The 25,887-nt window shown below is 46.4% G+C and overlaps 1 protein-coding gene and 1 long non-coding RNA gene across 4 annotated transcripts in view; one reads left to right on the plus strand and one right to left on the minus strand.

The window, feature by feature from the left end:
- LOC135901557 (nose resistant to fluoxetine protein 6-like) overlaps positions 1 to 11,471 on the minus strand; it is an 83,397-nt gene extending 71,926 nt beyond the window's left edge. For 2 of the 3 annotated variants that reach the window (XM_065431387.2, XM_070522781.1), the window contains exon 1: positions 10,971 to 11,471. The gene's annotated coding sequence lies outside the window, so the exon portion shown is untranslated. The remainder of the gene's footprint in view (positions 1 to 10,970) is intronic. The other variant, XM_070522780.1, reaches the window with a different exon arrangement.
- Positions 11,472 to 15,652: 4,181 nt separating this feature from the next.
- Positions 15,653 to 17,444, plus strand: LOC139048406 (uncharacterized). The gene is made up of 3 exons (XR_011507669.1): positions 15,653 to 16,020; positions 16,732 to 16,927; positions 17,228 to 17,444. It is a non-coding gene; the product is annotated as an uncharacterized lncRNA (long non-coding RNA).
- Positions 17,445 to 25,887: the final 8,443 nt, after the last annotated feature.

Here is a 25,887-nt window from a genome sequence, read left to right on the forward strand (position 1 = left end):
TCGTCTTACTGACTCGTCCTTTGCGTAATAATATCTACAGAGGATCTACAGCTACTTTAATTCTACACAAGAAAAGCAGGGAAATACATATAGAGAAAGGGGTCAGACAGGGAGACACAATTTCTCCAAAGCTATTCACTGCGTGCTTAGAAGAATTAAAACTATTAAACTGGGAAGGCTTAGAAGTAAAGATCGACGGCAAATATCTCAGCAACCTTCGGTTTGCCGATGACATTGTTCTATTCAACAACAATGCAGACGAGTTACAACAAATGATTGGAGACCTTTACAGAGAGAGTGTAACAGTGGGGTTGAATATTAATATGCAGAAGATGAAGATAATGATAAATAGCCGGACAAAGGAACAAGAGATCAGGATCGCCAGTCGGCCACTGGAGACTGTGAAGGAGTACGTTTACCTAGGTCAATTAATCACAGGGAACCCTGATCATGAGAAGGGAATTCACAGAAGAATAAAAATAGGTTGGATCGCATACGGCACACATTGCCAGCTCCTGACTGGAAGCTTACCATTATTATTGAAAAGTAAGGTGTGCAATCAGTGAATTTTGGCAGTGCTGACATATGGAGCAGAGACTTGAGAGCAAGTTTAGGACTGCGCAAAGAGCGATCGAACGAAGATTGCTAGGCATAATGTTAAGAGAGATAAAGAGAGCGGTTTGGATCAGAGAGCGAACGGGTATAGACGATATTCTAATTCACATCAAGAGGAAAAAATGTAGCTGGGCAGGTCATGTAATGCGCCGGTTAGATAACCGATTAGGGTTACAGAATGTGTACCAAGAGAAGGAAAACGCAATCGAGGACGACAAAAGACTAGGTGCAGCGATGAAATTAGGGAATTCGCGGGCGCTAGTTGGAATCGGTTGGCGCAGGACATGGGTAATAGGAGATCGCAGGGAGAGGCCTTCGCCCTGCAGTGGACATAAAACATGATGATGATGATGATGATGATGATGATGATGATGGAGGTGGTGGCCCCCCCCCCCCCCCCGAAAAAAAATCCTGGGTACGTGCCTGGCTGAGGGGATATGTAATGCTTTATTGATGGCCCGAATGCTTGTTTTTAGCTTGTTCTTTATTAAAACGTGTGCTGTTCTGCGTGTTGTATGGGCGATTTCAATGAATGTATGCACTGTTCGCTTCACCGTGCTGAGTACTCCGCCACTGCATTGCCAGGAGGATGAGTCAATGAGTTTTTGCTTGCTTAGAGGGTATAAACAATTGCTGATGATGATAATTTCTGCTCACGGACAGACGCGATACATGCCGACCACCAAAAGGCTAACAGCTCCGCTGAAAAAAACATTTCAAGATTAAAGTGACCTTTTCATTCCGTTGACTCGATAACAGAGCACAGCAATTATGGGCCCTCGACTACCGGCTATGTTTAGACGATAACATATTGTTAGGGACCTCTCGAGTACTCTAGAAGAACGTTGAGAGAACTGCTATGATACCACATAAACTGGAAACTGCCTGAAAAGACTCCGAGGCTCCCCCATATTATGAACAATCATGCAGCTAGCACGCAACAACAGACACACGCTGTCCACACCACATCCATTTGCTAGGAAAACACAGGATGCAACGATGGTTCGCGAGGCCTCCGCGAGTTTAGCTTACTTAGTGCCATCCTATCATCCCATATCACTTAGTACAATCCTATAATTTTAAATCGAAGCATTCAGTTTAGTTGAATACAGGAGAATCTTCTTATAGACAAGGATACTAGGGAAAAATCTCAGTGCCCTTCCACTCTGTGAAGAAGGATGACCAGCGAAGCTGTGTATGTGGGACCCTTAATGCCGAGCTGCACCTCTGCCGCGTGTTGCCCCGGCATTGCACAATTTTGGGGTTCGGCCCACGTATGGGGAATGCTTAACGCCTGCTTCACCTCCATCGCGGGTCGGCCCGGCATTGCAATACCTTCGGGATCGGCCCTCGTATAGGGAGTGCTTAACGCCTCCTTCACCTCCGCTGCGAGTCGGCCCGGCATTGCACTATCTCCGGGATCGGCCCACGTATGGGAGTTTTCTTGCTTACCACAACGACACGAAAATTTCCTTGGGCGGTAAAGGTATACAGCTTTGCTGCAATATGAAAGCAGGCCTGCTGTAAGGAAAGGTTCCTTTCACATTGTCCCCCTTGGACTGCATGCGCAATGGCCAGTATTGCGGGTGATGTCTGGGGTTGCGAATGCAGCACTGCCCCCTTATTTTGGCACCAACCGGGACCTGAATGGACAATTCAGACATTCCTCTGTGGCGCTTTCCCCCGACGGAATGTTACTGCACTGAAAATTGACCTCACAGCTCGTCGGAATACGAGCGAATAGCCAGTATATTGCTTTCGTTGTATTTTTTTTTCAGAATGATTGCTCTATTCGAACGCATTTGACTTCGCATACCGCTGTACGCACACGTACAGCCGTCAGCACGCTTAACACGAACGCTCCGCAGTGTGGCCGAGACAGGCTTGGACTGACGCCAGCGCCGGGAAGTGTTGTGCTCTGTGATCTCGGCATGTTTGCGGCGGCTTACGATAGCCGGAGCGCAGCTCGATTTGACTGCTCGTTTTGTCTTTCGCTTGTGCCTGACCGGTGGCGAGGTGCGCTCACTTGACATGTTCGTTCCGCCACGTTTCGCTCGTGGCTGCGGTCTCACGCGCGTCCAGAAAACACGTTGCGGTTTTCTTACGTCGGCAAAGCGAAATGGCGTGCGACAGCTCGCGCGCCTTTCGGGTTCGGCCTCAAAGCTGGCGCTTTAATGAAATGATAAATAGGAAAAGGAGAGGAAATGCAGGTTTGTGGCGTTTGTAAAGGTAAATAAATCTGCAAATCCGGTGACATAGTTGTTCATGTTCTTCTTATATTTTCTGACAGCGCGCATCAGAGTGCTCTCGTGGAGTGCTCTCGCAGGTGCCATTCGCACCAAAATTGTGATGCAACCGTTCGTCGTACAACGTTCTGGATGTTGTCATACACGCGTGTCTGTGTGTATTCAAAAAATTCAAAAAAGACTGATCGCCTGAAAAAGCAGGCAGGTTCCATGCCCTGTGGGAATGGATGTTATGCGAAGCAGTGCGCGGGGAGCCTACCAAGTTAACCAAACAACCATTAGGGCACCAAGACGTAGGTGGCTAGATAGATATATATATACACTCTAAGAACAGTTTACACGCTTTGTCGTGCTCCTTCTGCCACACAACGATAATCGTTATCTGCCTTGATGCGTTTCCTTTCTTTAACGCTGCGAGTCCGGGACTTTCCAGTAACGAACGGCACGCGCGTTATCAGCATAGAACAGTTCACACCCTTTGTAATGCCCCTTCTGGTAACGCGCGTGCCATTCGTTGCTGGAAAGGTCCGGGCTCGCAGCGTTAAACGAAGGAAACGCATCAAGGCAGATGACGATTACCGTTGTTTGGCAGGAGGGGCACGCCAAAGGGTGTAAACTGTTCTTAGAGTGTAGATAATGCCAAAGTGGCAAATGTTCCCCAAGAAATACATCGCATTTAATAAGCTCAATTCGCAAACTGCAACCAAACCTCTATGTCTTCCCTAAAGGACATATGTTTTCGCATTCCCATACGTAGGCAGTCTTGAGTGTCTTTGCCGAATCTTTTTCCATAGGAACATACAGCCATTTAAAATATTAACTGCAGTTTGCATTCTTCAAAACTAGCGAAAAAGCTACATAGGAAACGCGCATTGCAAAGTGTCAAGCATGACACTGTGAATGAGATCAGGAACCCGCTCTGTAATTCACCAAGATGGGACGGGGGCGTCTAGTTACCTGATGTGCACCTTTCGATACATTGAATCTATGGCCAGAGTTCTTCTAGTTACCTAAAAAGCCAGTTTCTTATCCGACAAGATGCCACTTGGCGCTTTTTGCCAATAACTTGACATTAAAAGTTTAGTTTGAGTCGTATCCACGCGTCTTTCTTTCTCCGGACACGCGCAGCTCTTACGCGCCGACCGTGGATCTTCAGTGCATCGTGGACTAAACAGGAAGCCAGACCTGCGACAGCACTCCGATGCGCGCTGTCAGAGAATATAAGAAATCAAGAACATGAACAACTACGCCAGTGGATTTGCAGATTTATTTATTGTCCTGCCTTTACAACCGCCACAAACCTGCATTTGCTCTCCTTTTCCTATTTATCATTTCTTTAAAACGCCAGCTTTGAGGCCCAACACGAAAGGTGTGCGAGCTGTCGCCCGCCACTTCGCTCTGCCGATATAAGCAAACCGCAACGTGTTTTCTGGGCGCGATGAGACCGCAGCCACGAGCAAAACGTGACGGAACGGACCTGTTAAGTGAGTGCACTGTCCTCGCCGATCAGGCACAAGCGAAGGACAAGACGAGCAGTCAAATCGAGCTGCGCTCCAGCTATCGTAAGCCGCTGCAAACATGCCGAGGTAACAGAGCACAATACTTCGCGGCGCTGGCGTCAGTCCAAGCTGGTGCAGGCCACGCTGCAGACGACAGTTGTGACATTGTCTTGAATACCTTTTTCGGTCATAAAGGAGTTCCAGGACGCATCCGTCTTCGTCTTAGCGGAAGTGATGCTTCCTTTGAAACATATTTTTTTTTGTCGAAGACGACGTCCCACTGACTTCAAATGGATCAGGCGCTTAAGAGCTGGGTTTACTCCGCAAAATTTCCTCAGGGGAGCAACGAGAGCTCTACGAAGCTGCGGAACCTTATGAAGATGTTTTCGATGGTTTGGGAAGGCTGAAAGGTATCGTCTAACATATGAAGCTTCAGCCAGGTTCCCAGGGTGTGACTAGGCCGGCAAGAATTAAGGATTCCACTAGAACTTAAAGAAGATGAACTAGATCGCATGGAAGCCGAGCACATAGTACAGGAAGTGACGGTGCCAACAGCCTGGGCCAGTTACATGGTCGTGGTAAGGAAGAATGAGAAAGTACGCATCTGTCTTGACCCCATGGAATTCAACAAAGTGGTACTAAGGGAATACTACACTATGCCAACCTTAGAAGACGTTGCACCCTCTAGCAGGAGCCCATACTTCTCAACGCTAGATGCTGCTTCGGGCTTCTGGCAGAAAGCTCGACGAAGAAAGCTCTAAGGAGGAGGAGGAGTAGATTTTAATGGAGAGAAAGGAGGAGAGGTCGGCCTGGAGAGCGTGTCTCTAGCCTGCTACTCCTCACTGGGGAATGGGGAAGTGGTAAATACAGGGAAAGGTAGGTGGCGGATGATTATGATATGGTACAATGAGATACTATATACACGTTGTATGCGGATGCGCACCGGAGACGCAATACACTAAGAGTAATCTTGTCCATACAAAAACTAATCGCACTGACTTCACGTCGAATCGCACTGACTGACTTCACACTGACTGAATCGCACTGACTTCACGAATTTCGCACTGACTACACGTCTCACAGCTTCTAGAGGCGATCGTCTAAACCAGACTCACTTAAAAAGTTCAAGAGTGCTTTTATGGCACGTTGGGTACAGTCAGCACTCCTCCACGCGCTCAAAAGCTTTTCTTCTGAAAAGGGGCGGGAGTCCAAGCTGTCAACTGTAGATTTGAGTTGTCTTCGTTCGGCCGCATATTGAGGGCACACGCAAAGTACGTGAGCTATTGTCTCGAGAGTGTGACAGACGCTACATTCAGGGTCTCGTGTTTGTCCAATCTTGTGAAGGTATCGGTTGGTGTATGCCACACCCAGCCGTTATCGATGAATGAGCGTTTCCTGGCTTCTCCGCAACCGAAGTGGATGTCGGAATTGTAATCCAGCGTCAAGTCTATGGAGGCGCTCTTGTCGATGTTCGGGGTTGTCCCAATGTTGCGCCGTAGAAGTTTTAAGGGAGGTATGGAGCAATGAGTTAATGTCATACCGGGAAAAATGAATTTGTATAATGGTTCCGTCAGTGTGCGCCTGTTTTGCTTCTGCGTCAGCCTGTTCGTTTTAAGCTATTCCACAATGGCCAGGAATCCACTGCAGCACGATGGTATGTCCAGAATGAGACGCCTCAGCAAGCAGATACATGATGTCATAAACCAGCGGACTATATGCGGTTCTGTCACTCATATAATTGCTGATGAGTTGCAGTGCTGGTTTTGAGTCGCAGATCACTGTCCACTTCTCGAGACTTTGTTGCAGTATGCAGCGAACTGCTTCTCGATCTCCGGTCAACTCAGCTGCTGTAGACGACGTCCTGTGTCCTATCTTGAACCGTTGTGCGATCCCCATGCCTGGCACAGTGTAGGCCGCCGCGGAAGAGGTCTGTGTCACAGAACCATCTGTAAAAATGTGTTCGTAATATCCATACATGTAAGCAATGTATGATAACGCGAAATGCTTGAGCCCAGCAAGCGGCATCTTCGACTTCTTCGTTATTCCAGGGATTGAGAGCCTCACCGTTGGCTTTGCCATCATCCAGAGTGGAACTTCGGGTATGTCATACGGTTCGAAGTCCGACGGCAATAAGTCTTGCTGCGACAACACGGCTTCTGAGTAGGCGGACACAGGCCGTACGCTTGTGACGATCGTGAGTGGATGGTTCCTGTGTCTAGTCAGTACCCTTAGATGCACTCGCAATGGCTCATGTTGCAGATAAACTCGAGCTGGGCACGCACGTGCCTCTGCAATAGTGCCCCAAGTAGACGCACATCGTGGTAGTCCTAGGCAAATTCTCAGTGCGCGAGCCTGAGCACTTTCAAGTGTGCGTACAGCAGTTGTACTAACCCGAGAAAGTACAGGCGCACTGTAGCGGAAGTAGCCAACAAAAAGTGCCTGGTAGAGCTGCAGAAGAGATGACTTGGATGGCCCCCATGATTTCCCAGACATATGTCGAATGATCTGTGTAAAGCTGTCTAGCTTTTTTCTTAATCATGAGAGGTGCTTCGAGCAAGATAAGTCACGGTCGATGATGACTCCGAGAAACTTGTAGTGGGTTACTGAAGGTATAATCTTCCCATCAATCATAACGGGGTAGCAGGCCATTGACTTTCGTGTAAATGCCATGGTTGCACTTTTTTTCCGGTGAGAGCTGCAGTCCGCGACTGTTTAGGTATGTCGACGTTATTGACACCGCGCGCTGCAGCTTCGTTTGCACTTGTGAGCGCGTTAAGTTTGTGGTCCATATGCAGATGTCGTCTGCATACACAGAGACCGAGACTGCGCCTCCGTGTTCTTTGACCAGTCCGATGAGAACGATATTAAATAAGGTTGGGCTCAATACACCTCCTTGAGGCACTCCACGATAGACGGGGTGTTTTTTGTTTACCCGTCTGGAGTTGTCATGAATATCGTTCTCTCTTGAAGATAGCTGGCTCTCCATTGATGCATACGTCCCCCGACGCCACATTCTTCTAGGGCATTTAAAATTGCATCATGGAGAACGTTGTCAAAAGCACCCTTGATAGCTAGAAAGATAGCAGCCGTTAATCGACGGCGATGTTTCTGATGTTGAACAGTTGTTACTAGGTCAATGACGCTGTCGATTGACGACCTACCTTTTCGAAAACATGTCATTGCGTCTGGATATATATTACGCTTCTCCAAAAACCACTCCAGACGCGTCAAAACCATGTGTTCCATGGTTTTACCTATGCAACTGGCAAGCGCCACAGGTCTGTAGGAAAGCATAGCATGGGGTGTCTTGCCTGGTTTCAATAATGCCACAATTTTGCTTGTCTTCCAATGTGCAGGCACAGTTCCCGAGGACCACGAGAGATTGTACAAAGCCAGGAGCTCTTGAGTCGCTCGAGGGCCTAGATGGCGCAAGGTATAGAATAGGTAATGCCATCAGGACCAGGCGCACTTGAGTGTCTTGAGGAGGAAATTGCTGCACGTAGCTCTTGCAGCGTGAAGGTCGAGGCGATCGTCCATTGTTGGAGGAGCACACCTGAGCACTGAAGCTACCGATGTTGTAGATCCAGAGAGGTGTATGCAAAAATCTTCCGCGATTTCCTTCTCACTGCGCGTCTGGATGATAGCCAAAGCTCGGAAGGGACGTATCTGGTGTGGAGGAGATGGTAGTGCTCTAAAATTTGCGCAATGAGTGTAGGACAGGACAAGTGATACTCGTGTGGGGCAGGACAAAGGAAGATCTGGACATTCACCTTGTTAACGCGCTACAGCGGTGCCAGGAACAGAACTTCAATTTAAACCGCAAGAAATGTCGTTGTTTTCAGAAATCTGTCAAATACCTCGGACATGTTTTGACGTGGAATGTGCTACGCCTGGATCCGGAGCGCCTAGCAGACATTCTTAACGTTCGAGCGCCAAGCAACAAGAAAGAGCTGCAAACTTTCCTAGGTATGGTCACCTTTATGTCCCGTTTCATTCCACATATCTCGGACATCACAACTGCGCTCCAGGAACTTTAAAAAATGAGGCAGTGTGGGTCTGGGAAGACCAACATCAGACTAGTTTCAAAGCTCTTCGTGAGGCACTGGCAAAAATTCGTTTTCGCGTGCTACCAGAAGCACAAGCCTATCACGCTATTGGTAGATGCCAGTCAAAACGGAATCGGCACTGTGATCATTCAAAATGGTCACCCACTAGCATTCTCATCGCGCGCTCTCTCCAAAACCCAACAGAGGTATGCGCAGATAGAAAAAGAAATGCTAGCGCTCGTTCATGGTTGCGAAAAATTTCAGGTTTACTTGTTTGGGCAACCAGACGTCACAGTGGAGTCTGATCACAAACCACTAGAGATTATCTTTAGGAACCATTGTGTCAGTGCCCACTTCGCCTTCAGCGCATGCGGCTCAACCTGCAACGATATCGCCCAACAGTCATATAGCCGCAGGGAAACATCCATATTGCCGATGCGCTATCCCGTTTTCCGAGTTCTACAGTTTTGAGTGAACACGGAGAACACTTTCACGCCAATGCAATCATTAATCTTCCAGTTTCAGACAAGCACCTGAATCAAGTTTTGCAAGAAACTTAGAAAGATCCGACGATGCAGCAACTTCGCTAATATGCAAGCACAAGTTGGCCCGATAGCAAGTATGACGTCAATACGGAGATGCGCAGCTACTGGGACTTCCGCGATGAACCACACAGGGAACATGGCATGGTTATACGCAATAACCGCCTCTTTATCCCTATCAAGAAGCGCGGTGACATTCTTTCTTGTTTGCATGCTGCGCACGTGGGAGTAGAAAAGATGAAGGCACGCGCACGTCTGGCAATTTTCTGGCCAGACGTCAATGGTGACGAAAAGGACACCTCATGACGCTGTCAATTATGCGAGCGGTATCAATCTAGAAATACCCGAATGCCGTTACAGAACCAGGAAACGCCAAGTTTGCCGTGGGCAGTCATTGGCGCAGATCTTTGCTACCACAACGGTAGTGAATACTTGGTTGTCGTTGCCTCCTACTCATTTTTTCTTTGAAATCAGGGCTCTAATCTTCGTCGGCAAGCAAAGTGACACCTGCCTTCGCGAATATTTTTGCTACGCACGGCTTCCCAAACAGACTCTGCACCGACAATGGCCCACCGTTCAGCAGCAACGGTTTCAAGACTTCATCCGTAAGATTGGATCAAATCATATGCGATCAAGTCCATACTATCCCCGCTAAAACGGCATGGCCTTGCGAGCAGTGGAGGATGGATGGATGGATGAAAAACTTTATGCGGGTCCTTTAGGGCGCGCCCTAGCACGCAGCGGGCTGCTCCCACGTCGGGACAGAGCTCCGCTGCGTCGCGGGCCCGTTGGACAGCCCATAACTGTTCTTCGAGGTTGGGGCTGTGTAGGACAGCATCCCAGCGTGAAGAAGTGTTACTTTCATCGCCGCGTAACACGGGGCATCGCCAGAGCATGTGAGGTAAGTTCGCTAAGTCATTGCATAGTGCACATGCATTTGTCGAGGCTAAGAAACTATTAAAGTGTCCTTTTGGCTCGGTAGACTTTTGCGTCGCGTTATTCGAGTGGCGGAACTCTCCGCGTGACCAGTGCTTAAAGTTTCCTCCGCAGCGGCTCATGGGGCGCCTGAACAGTGGTGCGATCGGAGATGGTTGTTCGGCGCGTTCGTTCGGTTACCGGCGCGCGCGATTGGCCTACTCCGCGCCGACATCGCCAGCCGCGGGGCGCGGCCACGTTTTTGGTGACGTCAAAATGACGACATGCTTCTGTCGGTCAGAACTTCAATTCGTCGAGCATTTCGTCTGCTAGGCGCCGAACCCGACGGGAGCTGGGAAGTTTGGAGCGATCATACGGCTTCGCATGGCGCGTCTGGTGGATTTGATTGGATCCAACAGGCGGCCTTTTCGGCTGCGGAATGGCACGTTTGAATCCAATCCATAGTTTAATTCGAGAAAATGGCGCTTCCGTTGGGAACTTAGGTTGTTGCACTGGCGTTTCTAGAGGAAGGAGAGCGGGTGGCGGTGCGAAACGCGTTTGAAGAAATGTCAGAAAGTGAATTCCGGCGTCGTTTTTGTTTCTCGACACAAATAATTCGTTGGTTGTAGAGAGAAATCGACATCATCGGTGCCAGCGAGCCACTGGAATGTTGTCGCTGCGTCTTGAAAAGTGCGCCAATCTTCCCATCGTTTTTTTTCTTCTTTTTCCTTCTCGCTGTGCGCGACACCACCTAGGGACGACGCAAGTAACCTAATAGTTATAAATTGCAGTAGTCACACGTACTACTATTTGAAGACGTGTTTGGGCTTGAGAAGAAAAAAATACATTTTTTTAGATAAAGATTTAATTCATTTGGAAGACGAGAAACATTTGGTTTTTTAGTATACTGTTGGCAAGCAGACGACAAACGACGGAAGTAAACTTCCGGGGAGGTCACCGCTTCCTGACTGGCTGCTCTCTCCACCCCGCTGTCACAAATTTTGCATACTGCAACTTTGTGACGTTGCAGCAATTGAACAGAACGCGTATCGAACAAAATATCTCCGATCGCGCCCCAGGACGCTTCTACTGGTTCCGGTGACTCACCTACAGCCTCTGGCGGTGCACCAAAGGACGTTCAACGGCGGCTTCTGGACCTCTGCCGTCAGCAATGCACCTTCTACAACAGAGGTTCCAAGCCTTTACCAGAGCTACCACTGGTTGCCAGAGTCACGGTGTATAATGTACCCACAAGAACGTGGTCGCCCGCTACAGTCCTCCAGAAAGCAGACAGCCCGCGCTCGTACGTCCTCGAAAGCGATGATGGACGTCGATTCCAGCACACACGAGAACACACCAGACCATCGCACACACTCATCTTGTAAGATTCGGTAGCACCTGGCCCTTCAGCTGCCGTGATAGCTATACCAGTACAATCGAATGAGCAACCAGTGCGAAGAAGCCAATGGGAGCGTCATCCACCAAAAAGATACCTAGAGCCACAATGATATTGTCGTTTGTAAACTGGTTCAAAAAAAGAAGCGAGATGTGACGTAGGGATGACGTTATGCACGGTCATGTACACGCGCAAGCATAGCGTAGTACGATCCCTTGCACGGCGGATATATAATCTTGGGCTACTGCAATAAAGCGTCTTTCCACACCCGAACTCGCCTCGTGTATGTTACAATCATGTTCTCGTACCGCCAGGAATGATCTTGAAGGCACAATGTTGTCGTTCCGTGCTTTCACCACGCAGCGCCGTGCTTTGGCGAATGCTTATTGCGCCTATCCCACATGAGAGATGATTTTTTTTTTATGCGAAGGTGTCAGACGGCTCATTGAGCGCAAATGCCGGCCCCTGCAGCAGCGAGACGGGATGTAAATTCATATTGGCTGCGACACCACGTCAGCCTCACTCTCCGAGGCCTGTGTTTTTCGGGCAAACTCTCGCCTGCGTTCCAACTGCGCCTCGGTAAGGTCAAATAGAAATTAGGAGGGCGCTTAAGCTTCGCTTTCAAAAGTGGAACACGACAGAATTCCCGTCGACCCGCCAAGGGGTGTAAGACAATGCGCTACGGCGCAGCGGTCACTTACGAGGAGCCTCGCATCGGACTTTGTACCCACCAATCACGCGGTGAGCGCCGAGCAACGCAGCGTTCGGCGCGGCAACGAAACGTGCGCCAAAGAAACGAACCAAAGAACTCGGTGTCTCGGAGGGGGAAACGATCTACGCGAGCCAAACGTCGTGATCGGCACGGAAAGCCGGGCCGAGAGGAGCCTCCCACCGGTCCCCGCACAGCCCCAATTCGCTCAAACGAGACGAAGGCGAGAAGTGGGCGAGTGCCGCGCCACCTGTCGGCGCAGCGCCGTACATTGCGAGGAGGGGGTCTTCTGTGTTTGCCGCAAGATGGCTCTGCGTGTGCGACAAGCACAGAAGAAATGCAGCGGAAACGTATTTCACTACGCGTTTAACTGCGACTTCTGTATTTACATGCTCAGAATTACCGGTATACACCGCAGTATAGCTTTCTACGGCATGTTTCGAAGGCAACGCCGCATTCACTAGAGGCGTTTTTGTCCCGCCTCGAACCATCGAAATCATGGCTGAGCGGTAGCGTCTCCCTCTCACACTCCGGTGACCCTGGTTCGATTCCCACGCAGCCAATCTTGCAAGTTGTTTTTACTTATGAATTGCCTTCCCAGATTTTTCGCTCAATGCCAAAGCCGCCGACGACACCGGCTTATCTGCGACACGAGCTCACGACAAGCGTGTCTCAACGCGCTCGTTTGCCCGCGAGGACTTCGCAGCTCGAAGGACGACTCAGCGGCGTTCAATTGGACATTAATGCTTTCGCATTCGCCACTCGTAAAAAGTACTTAGTGTCCTCAGATTTTCCTAAAATTCTAATTTCTTGGTTTTACGCGCCAAACCCCTAGTTATTACGAGGTACGCCGTAATAGGGGACAATTTTGACCGCCTAGGGCTCATTTACGTGCACACGGTGCACTGGCTTTCTTGCATTTCGCCTCCGTCGACATTATCCGCCGTGGCCAGGATTCGATCCCTCGACCTCGTGCTTACCGGCACAACGCCATAGCCACTAAAACACCATGGTGGGTCGGAGCTTAGTTGACACTATATTCTAGGACCCACTACATATCACCATGTGCTATCAGCAACACCCACTTCTCACGCATGGGGTTGCGCCCAACTTCGTCATTTAGGATCTACCCAAGCCGCTAGACAGTCCTAATCAACAAGCCAATTTGCCGCAGAAACCTCTTGATAGTGGCAACATCAACGAAAAGGTTCCTTTTGCGCAATTTCACCTTTGCAAGTCTTGCTGTCTGGGAAGACTGCAGTAAGCAAGTGCAAAGCGAGCCCGTTTCTAATAACGCTGCCATGTTCCCGACATGTTATTCCGTCTGACGAACGGCTGCTCAATTATTGACCAACAACTCATCAACGAAGTGCTTCAAAACAATTCTCGCTCGTCCGATACGACAAGGCCACGGATAAGACATTTTTCCTGCAATTGCGTAAAACCTTGGTCAACTTGTTGCGCGGTCTAAATGGGCCCCCATAGACTAGCTTCTGAAAGGGCTTCTTTGTACCACGTGGTACGCTTAGCGAATTGACATTTCGGAAGCTGCTAATAGAAGTGGTGTATACAGCAAAAAACTTTCTTCTTTTGAAAGACAGCGCGCCTCCCACATGCGCAGAAGGAGAAAAGCGATTATCTTACCTTTCGATGGAAAATGGATTCAAAATATTCCAGCTCTTTTTCTCCGATGTAGCCCTTCTTTATTGGAAACTCGATGTTGCAGTACTGGCCAATTGAGACTACATTCCCAGAGCTGTCGCTCACCACCGTCTCCAGACACTCGTCGAAAGCGCCAAGGTCAGCGCGTGAAATTTGCAGCACGCCCGTCGGATACTTCCCACTTGCATCGAATACTGCAGGCGCATGCAAAAGTTGGAAAAAAATATTACACGAAGAGTTGTTACTGTTTTCGAGTGACACAGAGGTTCCCATTCCAATCTAAAAAAAGAATTCTCCATATCAAACGCACATGTTGGAATCTATGTAAACAGAAGCTTTAGTGAAGCAACCAACTAAAAGATACAACTAACGAAGATGTGTTTACTGGGGTACCCAAAATGCGTCACGCCCTTCTCACACTTATCTAGAAAGTGAGACAACTGCGCGCGGCGAAGGTCGGGGCAAGTGATAACGCGCAAACCTCCGGGGAACACGGTAAGCTAAAGCTATCAAAATAATTAAGGGTGGTTACAAAATCTGGTTGTTTCTGAAAAGTTAAATGTGACAATGACATAACAGTAGAGTCAAAATGCAAAGCATAGTACAGCGGTTGTAAGGCAAGAAATCCTTTCTCGCACGATAAAGCTAGGTTGGAAGAGTACTCTTAAGGAAAATTGATAATGGATTTGCGAAGTGACAAGAAAAGAGAAGGCGGAGCCACGATTACCTTTCTTTCGCACATATCACCCATTTAACATTCTGCAAAAATGCGAACCGAAGATGCAATGATGATACACTAAGGGTGTTCTGCTTACGAGTATACACATCCCAGATAGTTACAAGAAAAAAAAAAGGTTGAAGGAACGGTGTTTGCATAACCAACAAGGGTGAAATTTTCTTTGGTGTTTAGGGTGCTGTCCTAATTACACCCACCAGCGACGACTCCATAGAAGTAACCGAAACATATATCAAAGGACTTGTCCTTTTGCACTAAAGGTGCCAGAAGGAATATCAGGTAGGGAGATAAAAAAAAAAGGAGCCGGAAATGTTTAACATCGTCATTTGTCAGACACCACCTATCGACAATGCAGAACGCGCTTTACTTCGTCACCCGTCAGTGTTGCCAGGCTGATGTGCAGTTCAACTGCTATACAGGCGAACTCGAATACAAATTCACTACATTACTGAGTGCACGCAAATTTGGCGAGCTTGGTTTAGGGGGCGTATGGTTTAACATTGAATGCATAATTAAAGCTCGAAAATTCGCGCTCGAGGAAAAAGAAAAATACTGTTGACTTCACCCGACTATCGACTTCTGTCTAGGCAATGCCATCATAAAATTTACTCAAGCCTAATGAACCAGTCTGGACGTTTGTCTGCAGCAGGGTTCCCATTAAGCTTGCAGGTTTCTGTAGCAGAAAGTTTGCTGAAAACGGGTCCTGAGCACTGTAAGAGCACCGACTTTTGAGAAAGTTGGTTACGCATAGCAGATCAAGGTCGAGCGCGCACAAGCAAGGACAAAGTGATGAGTAGACAACACAAGCGCTTACTTCCAACTGATCGTGTATTTACAAAATTGCGTCATTTGAACATTTGGAGGAACGCCCGTGTAGCGCGCATTGGGGGTAGCTTAAAGGACCCCTGCTGCTCAAAATTTACCCGCAGTCCCTCACTACGGCGTGACTCATAATAAAATCGTGGTTGTGGCACGTAAAACCCCAGAATTTAGTTTTTCGAATGACCGTCTGAAATAACATTGTCTTAATGTAAAGAATTACCGTCGCGGTCATCTGTCTGTTGGCTGTCAAGAGTGCGGCTGCGAGCCTTTACTGATGCTATCTTCGGCTGGTCGTTTCTGAGTGCTCTGGAGCGCTCTCGCGAGCGGCGTTGTCTTCGGCTGGTTGAAAGAGGGTGCGCGCCCCGCGTTCGGCTGGTTCTTCTCGATTTCTTTCCTCTGTCTTAGAGCGCTCTGAGGCGCTCCGAGCCCTGTCGTCGGAGCAGTCATCGAGATTGAAACTAGAGTCACTAGAAAAAATTTCAGAGTACCGCATTTGTTTTCCCCGCGCCGCCGCCGCGTTCATTGGCCCAACCGTACCATGTGACCTCCGGGGTGCCATATACCTTCCAAGCGCCGGGCGGGCCGCCTGAGTTAAAGCGCAGGCAGCGCAGGTTCCCTACGTTTGTTATTTGTGTTCAGATTGTAGCGCTCGCGTTTGACTAAAGAAATCATGCCTGGTTGCTGTGCCTTCGGATGCAGCAACCGAACCGAGTCTGGAAAGACTTTTTTCTCGATTCCGATTGGAAAAAATGACCGAGAGCGTCGTTCTGCTTGGCTACATAGAATCGGCCGGGATAACTTCAAGCCTACAAAAAACACCCGTGTGTGCGAGGTAAGTGCACCTTGCTTGTGCTTCTCGGCGCTGTTTTAGAAGATATTTAAGCGAAGTGCACGCGGTTTTAGCGATGCTACGAAAATAGGAGTTCATTGTAGGGATCGTTCGCGCCTTGCACGCTTGACGCGGGTACGCTTTTGTTGCTCAACACACGTGGTTATTCCGTGCTCGTGGCACGCGAAGGCACACTTGTCGCGCGAGAATTCCGCGTCCTCACGTGCACCAGGTACTCGCATGATTTCCCCGCGCACGTGAGCACGCTCTCGCTTCGAGTCACTCGACCCATATGGCACTTGTTTTTCGCAAATTGTGACGATCGCAGTCAATAAAAACATGGTCAGTGCATGTCGTGCGTCCACATAACGGCTGCTTTCTGTGCAGTTGTGTTGGCACTGGTAGAAAAATAGAAATGGGTTGAATATTAGCAATCCTTGAAGCTGCGTGTTTGCGGTCACGTGCGCGTTTACATCCCAATTGAGCTATTTTAATTTTCACTGTGTAAACTTGTAAACCTTGATAACTTTATAACGTATTCTTCGTCTCTTTAGTTGGGTCTTTCAACTTATTATTACAGCTATCTTCCATGTTTTTTTTCTTATTTCACATGTCTCGAACAGCTTCATTCAATAAAGCCCTGGCAGCCGCCTTGGGCAGCCAGCGTTACTGTGACCAGCATCACACTCCTAACCATACAACAAACATTTGCAGGACCACTTTTGTGCTGAAGACTTTGAGAAGCCTAGAGTGGATGGGAAGAAGAGGCTAAAGTATAAAGCTGTGCCAAGCATTTTTGCACACCGTGTGCCAAAGAAAACCAGAAAGCCACCATTCGCCCGTCTTCCTAGTTCGCCAGCAAACAACTTGGCTGAAGAGGCTGAACCTGAAGGGGAAAACTTGCTAATAGGTAATTTTTCCTCAAATGAAACTTTTTTTCATACATACACTGCAGCAGTGCTTTGTTGGTCGGTTATCATGTAGCCACATATAATGCAAAATGGATGATTTCGTACCTGAATGTATACTGGCATTGATCTTGTAACTTTTTAATGATTTGAATCGGTGCCTGATACTGTGACCAAACAGAGAAACCTCAACTATTTCATTGGCACTGCTCTTTTAAGTGTAGCACTTACAAGTAATGTGGTTGCATGTCTGGGCACAAAAAGTGTTTGAAACGAAAAAATCACTATGAAAACTTTTGCAGCTGCTGACAGCACAGCAGATGGTCTGGACTCTTCAAAAGAGCAACAGGAGCATACTGGATCTGCTGATGTGGCAACAGAAGTGCCAAAAACCTCAGATGTTCAAGAGGATGCATCTCCCAACATGTTCAATGAAGTTGACACACTGAAGCGCCAACTTAACTTGGAAAGAAAAAAGCGTGCGAGGGTGGAAATGGAGTGTGACGCCCTGAGAAGATCATTTAGTGGACTGCTTGCAGAAGATCAGCTCCGCGTCCTGCAAAAGGGAACAATGAGAGGGTCATCATGGACTCAGAAGACAATTCAGGAGTCTCTGAAGGTCCGACTTGCCTGTGGGGGAAGAGGATATGAATACCTGAGAGGTAATGGGTGGCCGCTCCCTGCTGAACGCACTCTTCAAAAACATATTGAAGATATCAAGTTTACCCCAGGTATGCAGTAATGTTTGCAGCTCCATAATAAACATTTTCCACATTGCAGGTGCGACTCAAGACTAGCTACTGACTTCACTGATGATCACATAGCAAGCATAGCTAGAAATATTGGGCGGCAGCAGGAGGCTTGCACTCATCTTTTTAGATAAGATTTTATAAAGGCTCTGATAGTGACAAGCGAGGTTGTTTGAAACGACTGGGCTGAAGCTTGTACTTTTGAATTTCAAAGAAAAGTAGCCGTGATCATTCCAGGACGCATGTTTGTTAGCAAAGATACACTCTAACTATGCTTTCTGCAATACCCTTGGGCTAGTGTTAAAGCTATCAAACATAATAAAAGGCTCTTTTCTTGTCATTCTAGGTATTCTTGAGGAAGTGTTTCCACCTTTAGCATCAAAAGTGGCAACATTCAACTCTGAAGAGCGTTATGCAGTCCTAATGTTGGACGAAATCCAACTGACGCCTGGTTTGGACTATGATATTACAACACGCTCTGTCATCGGTAAGGCTTCATCAAAAACAAATGTGGTCTGCCGTTTACATATCAGGCAGCGTAGTTCTCTTGCAGCTAAAACCAATGCAGTAATGAGCACTGGCATGTGATACTTAATTTAGCGATGTGAAAAAAATTAATGCAACTAATTTAACTGCTCTAATTTGAATATCTAAGCGTTAATGACTAAATGTGTGTGCATAGGTACACACAGAAAGCCATTCAAGCATCCTTGGGATATCTTATATTTATGTAGTTTTCGATGAAACCTGTTATACCTTATAAACAAAGTTATCAAAGTGGTGTCCAACTTAACTCACTTAAGCTTGGCACATGACAGGCTTAGATGCTTATGTGCTACTAAACCCAGCACAGCAACATCATTTGTTTTTCTATTTTTGATGCTTTCCTGTGCTAATAAAGCACACTGCATGCTTACTTTATGATATATACTGGACAGCTCTGCACTGCTATGCCCCAAATAAGCATTCTTGAATTATCCCTCAGGCCGCCCTACTCTCCCCTCCTCGGACCCAAGTGCAGAGCCTGTACTGGCGACACATGCTTTGGTTTTTATGCTTGGCGGAATTGCATCAAGATGGAAGCAGACCGTCGCATATCATTTCACAGGTAAGTAGCAGTTGAAAGTTAGTGTTAAGTGAATTTTTGCACGTAAAGTTGGGAACAACACAATGTTTTCATTTTTCTTATGCGCATAACTGCAGAGACTGTTTGGCCAATTCCTGAAGAATTGCGTGCCAGTGATGTGTAACACAGAGTGGCAACATTCCTCCTAGAATCTTTACTGAACTGCCTACTTTTTCTTGGATGGTAGCGAGCTAATGCATAGGGGAGGCTTACAGAAAATGCAGTTGGTGTCGGTTAAGACCACCTAGGGTCACAGGCAATGACAATCCACAGAATAAAGCTGAAATGAGTTGTCAGTACTGTGTAGAATGCTACGTAGCTATATGTAGTGATGACCATTGGTGACACGCTGTCGTCGCTTGCTTGCTAAACCTCCTAAGCGGCTGACGAGTGAAAGAATGTAGCATAAAAAATGAAGCAAGGCGGTTATCGACTTGGCTTTGCGCCTTGCCATGTTGGCTGTGCGCCAGCCAAGTGTGGAGCGGGTGAGAGGCACCACTAATAGAAGCATAATGCAATAAATACAGCATCAGTATGCATATCCCAATGAGTGAAATGTGCAAAATAAATGAAAGGTTTCAGCATTTTGTTTTCATTTCAGGTGAATCCTTTGATGCAGCAAAGGTACTGGACTTGCTATTTGAAATCATCAGGCGCAGTGAAAGCATCGGTCTAGCAGTGGACTGCATTACTTCAGACATGGGTGGAGGAAATCAAGCCATCTGGAAGCTGCATGGAATCATGGCCACAAAGTATGGTCGTCCAAGGACCAGCTGTCCCCATCCATGTGGAAACGACCGTAGCCTCCATTTCCTTGCGGACGCACCCCACCTGCTCAAGAACTTGCGCGGGCACCTGGTTCGGCAACAAAGAATCCTTCTAGACGACGACACGGTGCGGAATAACAAGTTGCCATCCAATGAGGTAAGTTGCCGAGTCTCACACCATCTTACATTGCTGTTCACAACGTAGCGTGCACAATGGAGTTTAATTATTTGGAAAATGTTGTAACTTTTGCTTCTGCAATGAAGATTATTTACTTCAGTGTGAAGCATCTATAGGATTCAGCTTAAATAAATACAAATATGGTTTTACAGTTTCATTTATTTATTCATATAACTCAAGAGTCCCTTTTTGAGGGCATTACATGAGAGGCAGGCACCTGTAAACATACACTATGCTACATTAGCCTACACATGCAAAATGACAATGATCATTTGCTGCTTCTGCAGGTCTCCATGAAGTACCTAGAGCAGCTATGTGAGATCGACGAGAAGCATAGCCTGAAGCTTGCTCCACGCCTGAAGTCAAAGCATTTAAATCCCAGCCATTATGAAAAAATGAATGTAGGCACAGCATATGCTGTATTTAACCATGCAGTAGCATCTGCCCTACGGCTTCTGGTCGAGCAGGGCAAAATGGACGAAGAGGCCCTTACGACAGCATGGTTCGTGGACCAGGTGTTCAAGTGGTTTTCCCTCATGACATCTCGGACGCCAACCATGGCGTTGAGCGACCTCTGCCCTGAAAAGGGAAAGGAAGCTGTGACCTTCCTGACTGACTTCATGGAGGTCTTCAGGAACCTCCGCATCATTGACAAAGGAAAGACGAATGCAGCATGGAAGCCTGTCCAGGCCGGCATAATAATAACGACTACAACTGCACTGAACTTACGCAAACTGTATGTGCAAAGCAAGACTCTGAAATTTCTGCTGTTGAGTCGCCTCTGCCAAGACGCGCTCGAGAACCTATTTAGCACAATAAGAGTTAAGACGCCCGTACCCAGGGCACGAGAATTCAAGTATACCTTAAGAGTCATTGTCCTGGCACAATTCTTCAAGCCAAGCAGGCATGGCTCTTACGACATTGATGACTCTGTTCAGCTAACAGATTTTCTTTCCTCCCGACCTGATTTGGCTGAAGAACTAGATAACATAAATATGCCAGAGGAAGTAGGAGACCTTGAGCCTGAAGAACAACAGTCTCTACAGTATGTCGCTGGTTATGTGGCACGCAACATCATGAAAAAGCACAAGCTCTGCGAGAGTTGCACAACTTTATTGGTTCAGCCGGCAAAGAATGAAAACAGGTTTTTGGCACTCAAGAACTACATTCCAGACAAGCAATCTCTTTGCACACCATCCGAAAATATTATGCACCTCACTGAGTGTGTGGAGACATACTTCAGGGTGAATGAAGAGTCTCTTGTCATGGGGAAAGTCAACGTTGGTCAGGTCAGAACCCTCATTGCAGCCGTGGAGCCCACGTTCACTGTCTTTCCTGCATGTCACAATGTTGCAGACAAAGTTGTGCATGAATTTTTGTTGTGTAGGCTGCGCTTTGCACTGCGTGCAAAAAATGAAATGCTGCAAAAGAAAGCAGCACAAAACTCTAAGTGCGGATCAAAAAGTGTTGGCATGCGTGCAGCTATTTCAAACGTGAAGTGAGCTGTAACTTTATGCTTCAAGAGCTAGACCATTCTTAAATTCTGTGTCCATATCAATATGCTGTTGCACTGTACTAAGAGTTGACAGTGGGTTACCATTATTCCACATTTTGTATGTCTCAGGCTGAAAAGGCCGACATGTTTTTGTAATATGGGCTTGATACACTGTCTTTAGTACCCTTAAAGGACTATAGACGACAAATTTTTGCTTGCATGTTTTCTTGTTTCAAACGATGTGTTAGACATTCGTATACATGGAGCAGCCTGTGGTATTGGCGTACAACCGCTAAATAATTAACAATTTAATTTCTTCATGACGCTATTCCAGTTTCACCGAACGACGACTGTGATGTCAAGTTGATGTTTTCGTCACGTGATTTTGTAGAAAAACTAATATAATCGCTGACAGGTCATTTTTTGTCATTCCAGGTCTTGGAAAAGGTTGGATTAAATGTTGCAGTAAATTATAACTACACATCAATGATTGTTAGTTTTTTTTAGTGGATCACGTGACCAACACATGAGCTTGACATCAGTCGTTCGTCGATGAAACAGAAACAGCATGAGAGAAGAAAATCCATTATAAATTATTTAGCACTGTAGGCAAATACTGCCCGGTAACCCATGTATTCTATTTTGTAACGCATCGTTTGACACAAGAAAACACAGAACAATATTAGGTGTTCATAGTCCTCTACTAACAACTACCATGTATGTTTGGTGTGAATTTTGTCACATATGATATTCCATGCTGAGTTCAGCCTCCAGAGTCAGGCAAAGAAGACATTATTCCAGTTTGCAATATTTAATTATTTTTTTCTGGCTTATTTATTTTGGACTCTTGGCTCATCACTGCAAGCTGGTTCCGCTTTTTTTAAAACCTGACCAAGTCTGTGTTAGGGGAGTCGGATGGCACAGATATTGAATGCCTGCGGCTCTTTGTCTAGTCTCTCTTAGCCATTCCACTAATGCCTAATTTGCTGCACTATGGGGGAAAAAATTGCCTGCTGGAGTTTTGTGCACTTAACCCAGTTTGTGCTGTTTATGGTTGCTCTTATGTTTTTGTGTGTAGAAGCTGTATGCATGGTACAGAATTTTTAAAATTTATTCAAGCAGTTTGATGCGTTTTAAATGTTCTTGGATTGCATTGTTTAGGAGGGTTGTAAGCACACATTCATACTTGTGTGGTGGTTGATGCTGCATATAAGACCATCGTGCAAAATGTCGAGTGTATTTGAGCAGCTGTTCTAGTCCGTGCTTAGGATGAGAGTACTGGCCGACTCGGCTTATTATGGCTTGTATGTAAGGCTTTGCAGCTTCAAAAGCTATTTTCTGTATTCCGCAGAAGGATGAAATCAGACTTTGCTGTGGTTTTAAGGAGATAGTGTGCAATCGGTGTTTTCTGGTGTTCATGCTCCTGCAGTTTCATTGTCATATATACAAAATTCATTTTGTGTTTGTTCGTACACGCTAATGGTGTTGCTATTTGAGAGTTGGTACTTTTAAATGGTGTTGTCAGTACTGGGTAGTTGTTATCTTTGTGTTGTACAGCAAACTCCACTTGCTGTTCAAGATGACTGCAGGGGTGATAGGTGTTTCTAGTCTTGCATGTGCTGTTTGCAGCGCTTCTACTTTGTTTATTTTCCACACTAGTGGTGTCAGCCTCCAGTGTGTTCCGTAGGTGAAACAAACGTGTTTGCTTCTGGAGGTGAGGTCAGTGATGTATACTTTTTGAATGACTGTTTGCTTGGAACATGCGGATGAAGAGGAGCTGGCTCACCTGCATATTTGCTAGGAAACAAGGCTTGTGGGGCAGGTTCTGGCACCAGTCACCAGCGCCCGTTCTTATGAGTTGTAAGAGGGTTCCTTTCTTGTGTAATGCTGTGCCTTCCCAGTGGTGCCAGATGAGGACCTCCGTGTGCTCCGTTGGCTACCTGTGTCTCTGTCGGTGCCATTCAGCTGCAGAGTAATGCAGAGTAGTTAATTTATGACAAGGTAGACAATTTCATAGCTCAAACTGTATCTGCTGATCCCGTGGGCTTTTTGAAAGCTTTTCACAGATAGCAAAGCATCCTCTGAAGTGCCATCAAAAATTAATGTATGAAAGAAATGCAGTTGCTGCCACCATAACTACTATTTATTCTTTAGTCAATGATTACCCCCCTTAGCCCGAGGGCGCAACAGCAGGGGCATTCGCTTCACCTCACTGCCATTGTGATGATTGGCGCTGCAACTGAAACTTGTTTGCTAGCACAGTAATTACAGATTGTGATACATTCCAAGCAACGCACACATTGAAGCTTAGTTAAAGCTATGTTTATAAATCCGAAAAAAGAAATAATAAAGTTCATTAGGCTTCAGAACTTGTAGCTTCCGTACATGATGGATGTTGCAGGCAGTTTGTTAGTCGCAAGGAGCAAAACTAAGCCATTCTTAATTTCTACTTCAGGTGTACCTACACTTCCAAGTCTCTTCAGCATAAGCACATTTGCCTTATGTGCCATAAAGAGAAAAAAAGAGCATTATAACTCACTTACGTGCACTTTGTTTTTAGGTGCCAAAGTGTCTTAGTCTGCCCATTTTTTAAGTTTGCATGGTGTGCCTGCTTCATGATCACATTTGACAGGGAGACTTTACTCGGAAATACAGGATGATGAAGGAAAGACGGGATGAGCTTGAATTGACAACAGCATTAAGGAAAGCAATGTGTGCGCCCAGCCACTACACTTAAACAGGAATGATGTTTTGTGATTACATGAAAAAATTTGTATCACAGCAAAAACCACCAAAAGCAAAGAAGGTGAAAGCTTCATACTTGTAGCAAAATTAAAAACAAGATTAAAGCCTCACCTTAAAACGTAAAAAAACTATATTATCTAGAATTAAGTAACCTAAGTGCTCTTTGAAGAAAATCAACACCAGATATATCAGTGACATGCGTCTCTTCTGAACCTGTGAATGAGAGGCGCCTCAAGAATCTCCCTAGCTAACTTGTCTTTTAATCGTCCTAAGACTTCTGTGTTTCTGTACAGCAGATAAAAACTACAAGCTTTACAGTGCAAACAGACATACTGAGCATTATTTTTGTTAAGTGAAGCACCATGTTCTCTTCGTCAGTTGTTTAGGAAACGACCAGTTTGCCCTATATGAACAGACCTACAGCTCAGAGATATCTTGCAAACCATGAGTGCTGCACATTCAATAAGCTTGGTGGTATGCTTCATATCACAAACCAGTTTTTTCACCATACTTCAGCTGAAAAGTGTGTAAAGGCTTGACAACTTGTGCGGGAAGTGGGAGCGTGTGAAGATTACGCCTGTGCTGAATTTTTCTGCTACCATTTGGGAACAGAGAGATATGGTGAAAGCAGGGCAAAATCTGAAATTCCTTTTTCTGCTGTTCTTTTGTGGCACTGAGGACAGTGGGTCATCTATACTCTCTGCACAATTTCTGAAACAGGCTTTCTGCATCATCGGTGAGCACCGACATGTTGGTCTCCTTGGGTATGCCTCTGAAATAAAAGCTTTCTTTGTCTGTTTGCATTTGTGCCATCCTTCTTTCCCCGTCCTTTGTTTATTCGGCAGGTATCTCTGTAAAAATTATTGCCAACTAGCCCAAAGTTCGACTTTGTTCACGACTAAAGCCGTAGGCTTGTGGTCGGGAAAATGAAAGTGCAATGTATATGTTATATATGTCAATAAATGTGTGCAAGGTGGCTATCGCTTACCGCACACAAAGCACTCATATTGTTTACTGCCTTGCTTTCATTGAATGTGCGATTTGTACCTGGATGTACATTACAAATGAAACTGACCTATACACATGACATTTAAGAAAATATTACCCAACACTGCATGCATGTAATATCAAGTAACTCATCTTTTGATTTATTTTCCTTTGGTCACCTACACACAAGACTGCAGAATCTGACACATTGCAGTCCTTTCTTAAAATTTGGTCAATAGGAGGCCCTTGATACTTCCTTTTTTACACTTATCCTTTGCTCATTCATACATACGCATTTTGAGCCTGAAACCAACGGCCAGGTGATATTCAAAACGCATGCTTCAAATTTTGAGCTTGTAAGCCGAGCGCATGCAATGAACTGAAGTCAACATACATATGTTTTATGTTGAAATGCTACGGTGCATACCCAAATAATGCTGTGCTTGATGCATAACAAGAAATACAAAACAACAGAACACCCAGTAGCTTTAGTTTCACTCTGTCACTATGCATGTCACATAAACCGCTCTAAAAGCACAATAATTTTATACATCGCCCATGCAACTTAGAAAAAAAAGTGCTGCGTCATCAGCGGGCGTTCCTGCCTCTTTTTTTACACGCAGCAATTCCTGGTAGTCTAAGAAAACAGTCATAAATCAGTTGAGAAGAGTAGCCGCTCATGAACGCACTAGACAGCCGCGTTCATAAACCGCAATGTAGCAAACTCTCGCTCATTATCAGTGTACAGAAGTACATATAAGCTGCTGTAATCACACAAATGGCTCATATTGGCCTTCCTCAAGATTTAGTGCGCAAAATGGTCATCGCAGTTGGTTTTTACGCCTGCTGTGCACAGATCGTCTTACGATCACGGCCAAGCACCGATGCGCACACGGCAGTCGCAATGTGTCGTGC

This window comes from Dermacentor albipictus, chromosome 8 (genome assembly GCF_038994185.2).
Source record: "Dermacentor albipictus isolate Rhodes 1998 colony chromosome 8, USDA_Dalb.pri_finalv2, whole genome shotgun sequence".
Classification (NCBI taxonomy): domain Eukaryota; kingdom Metazoa; phylum Arthropoda; class Arachnida; order Ixodida; family Ixodidae; genus Dermacentor; species Dermacentor albipictus.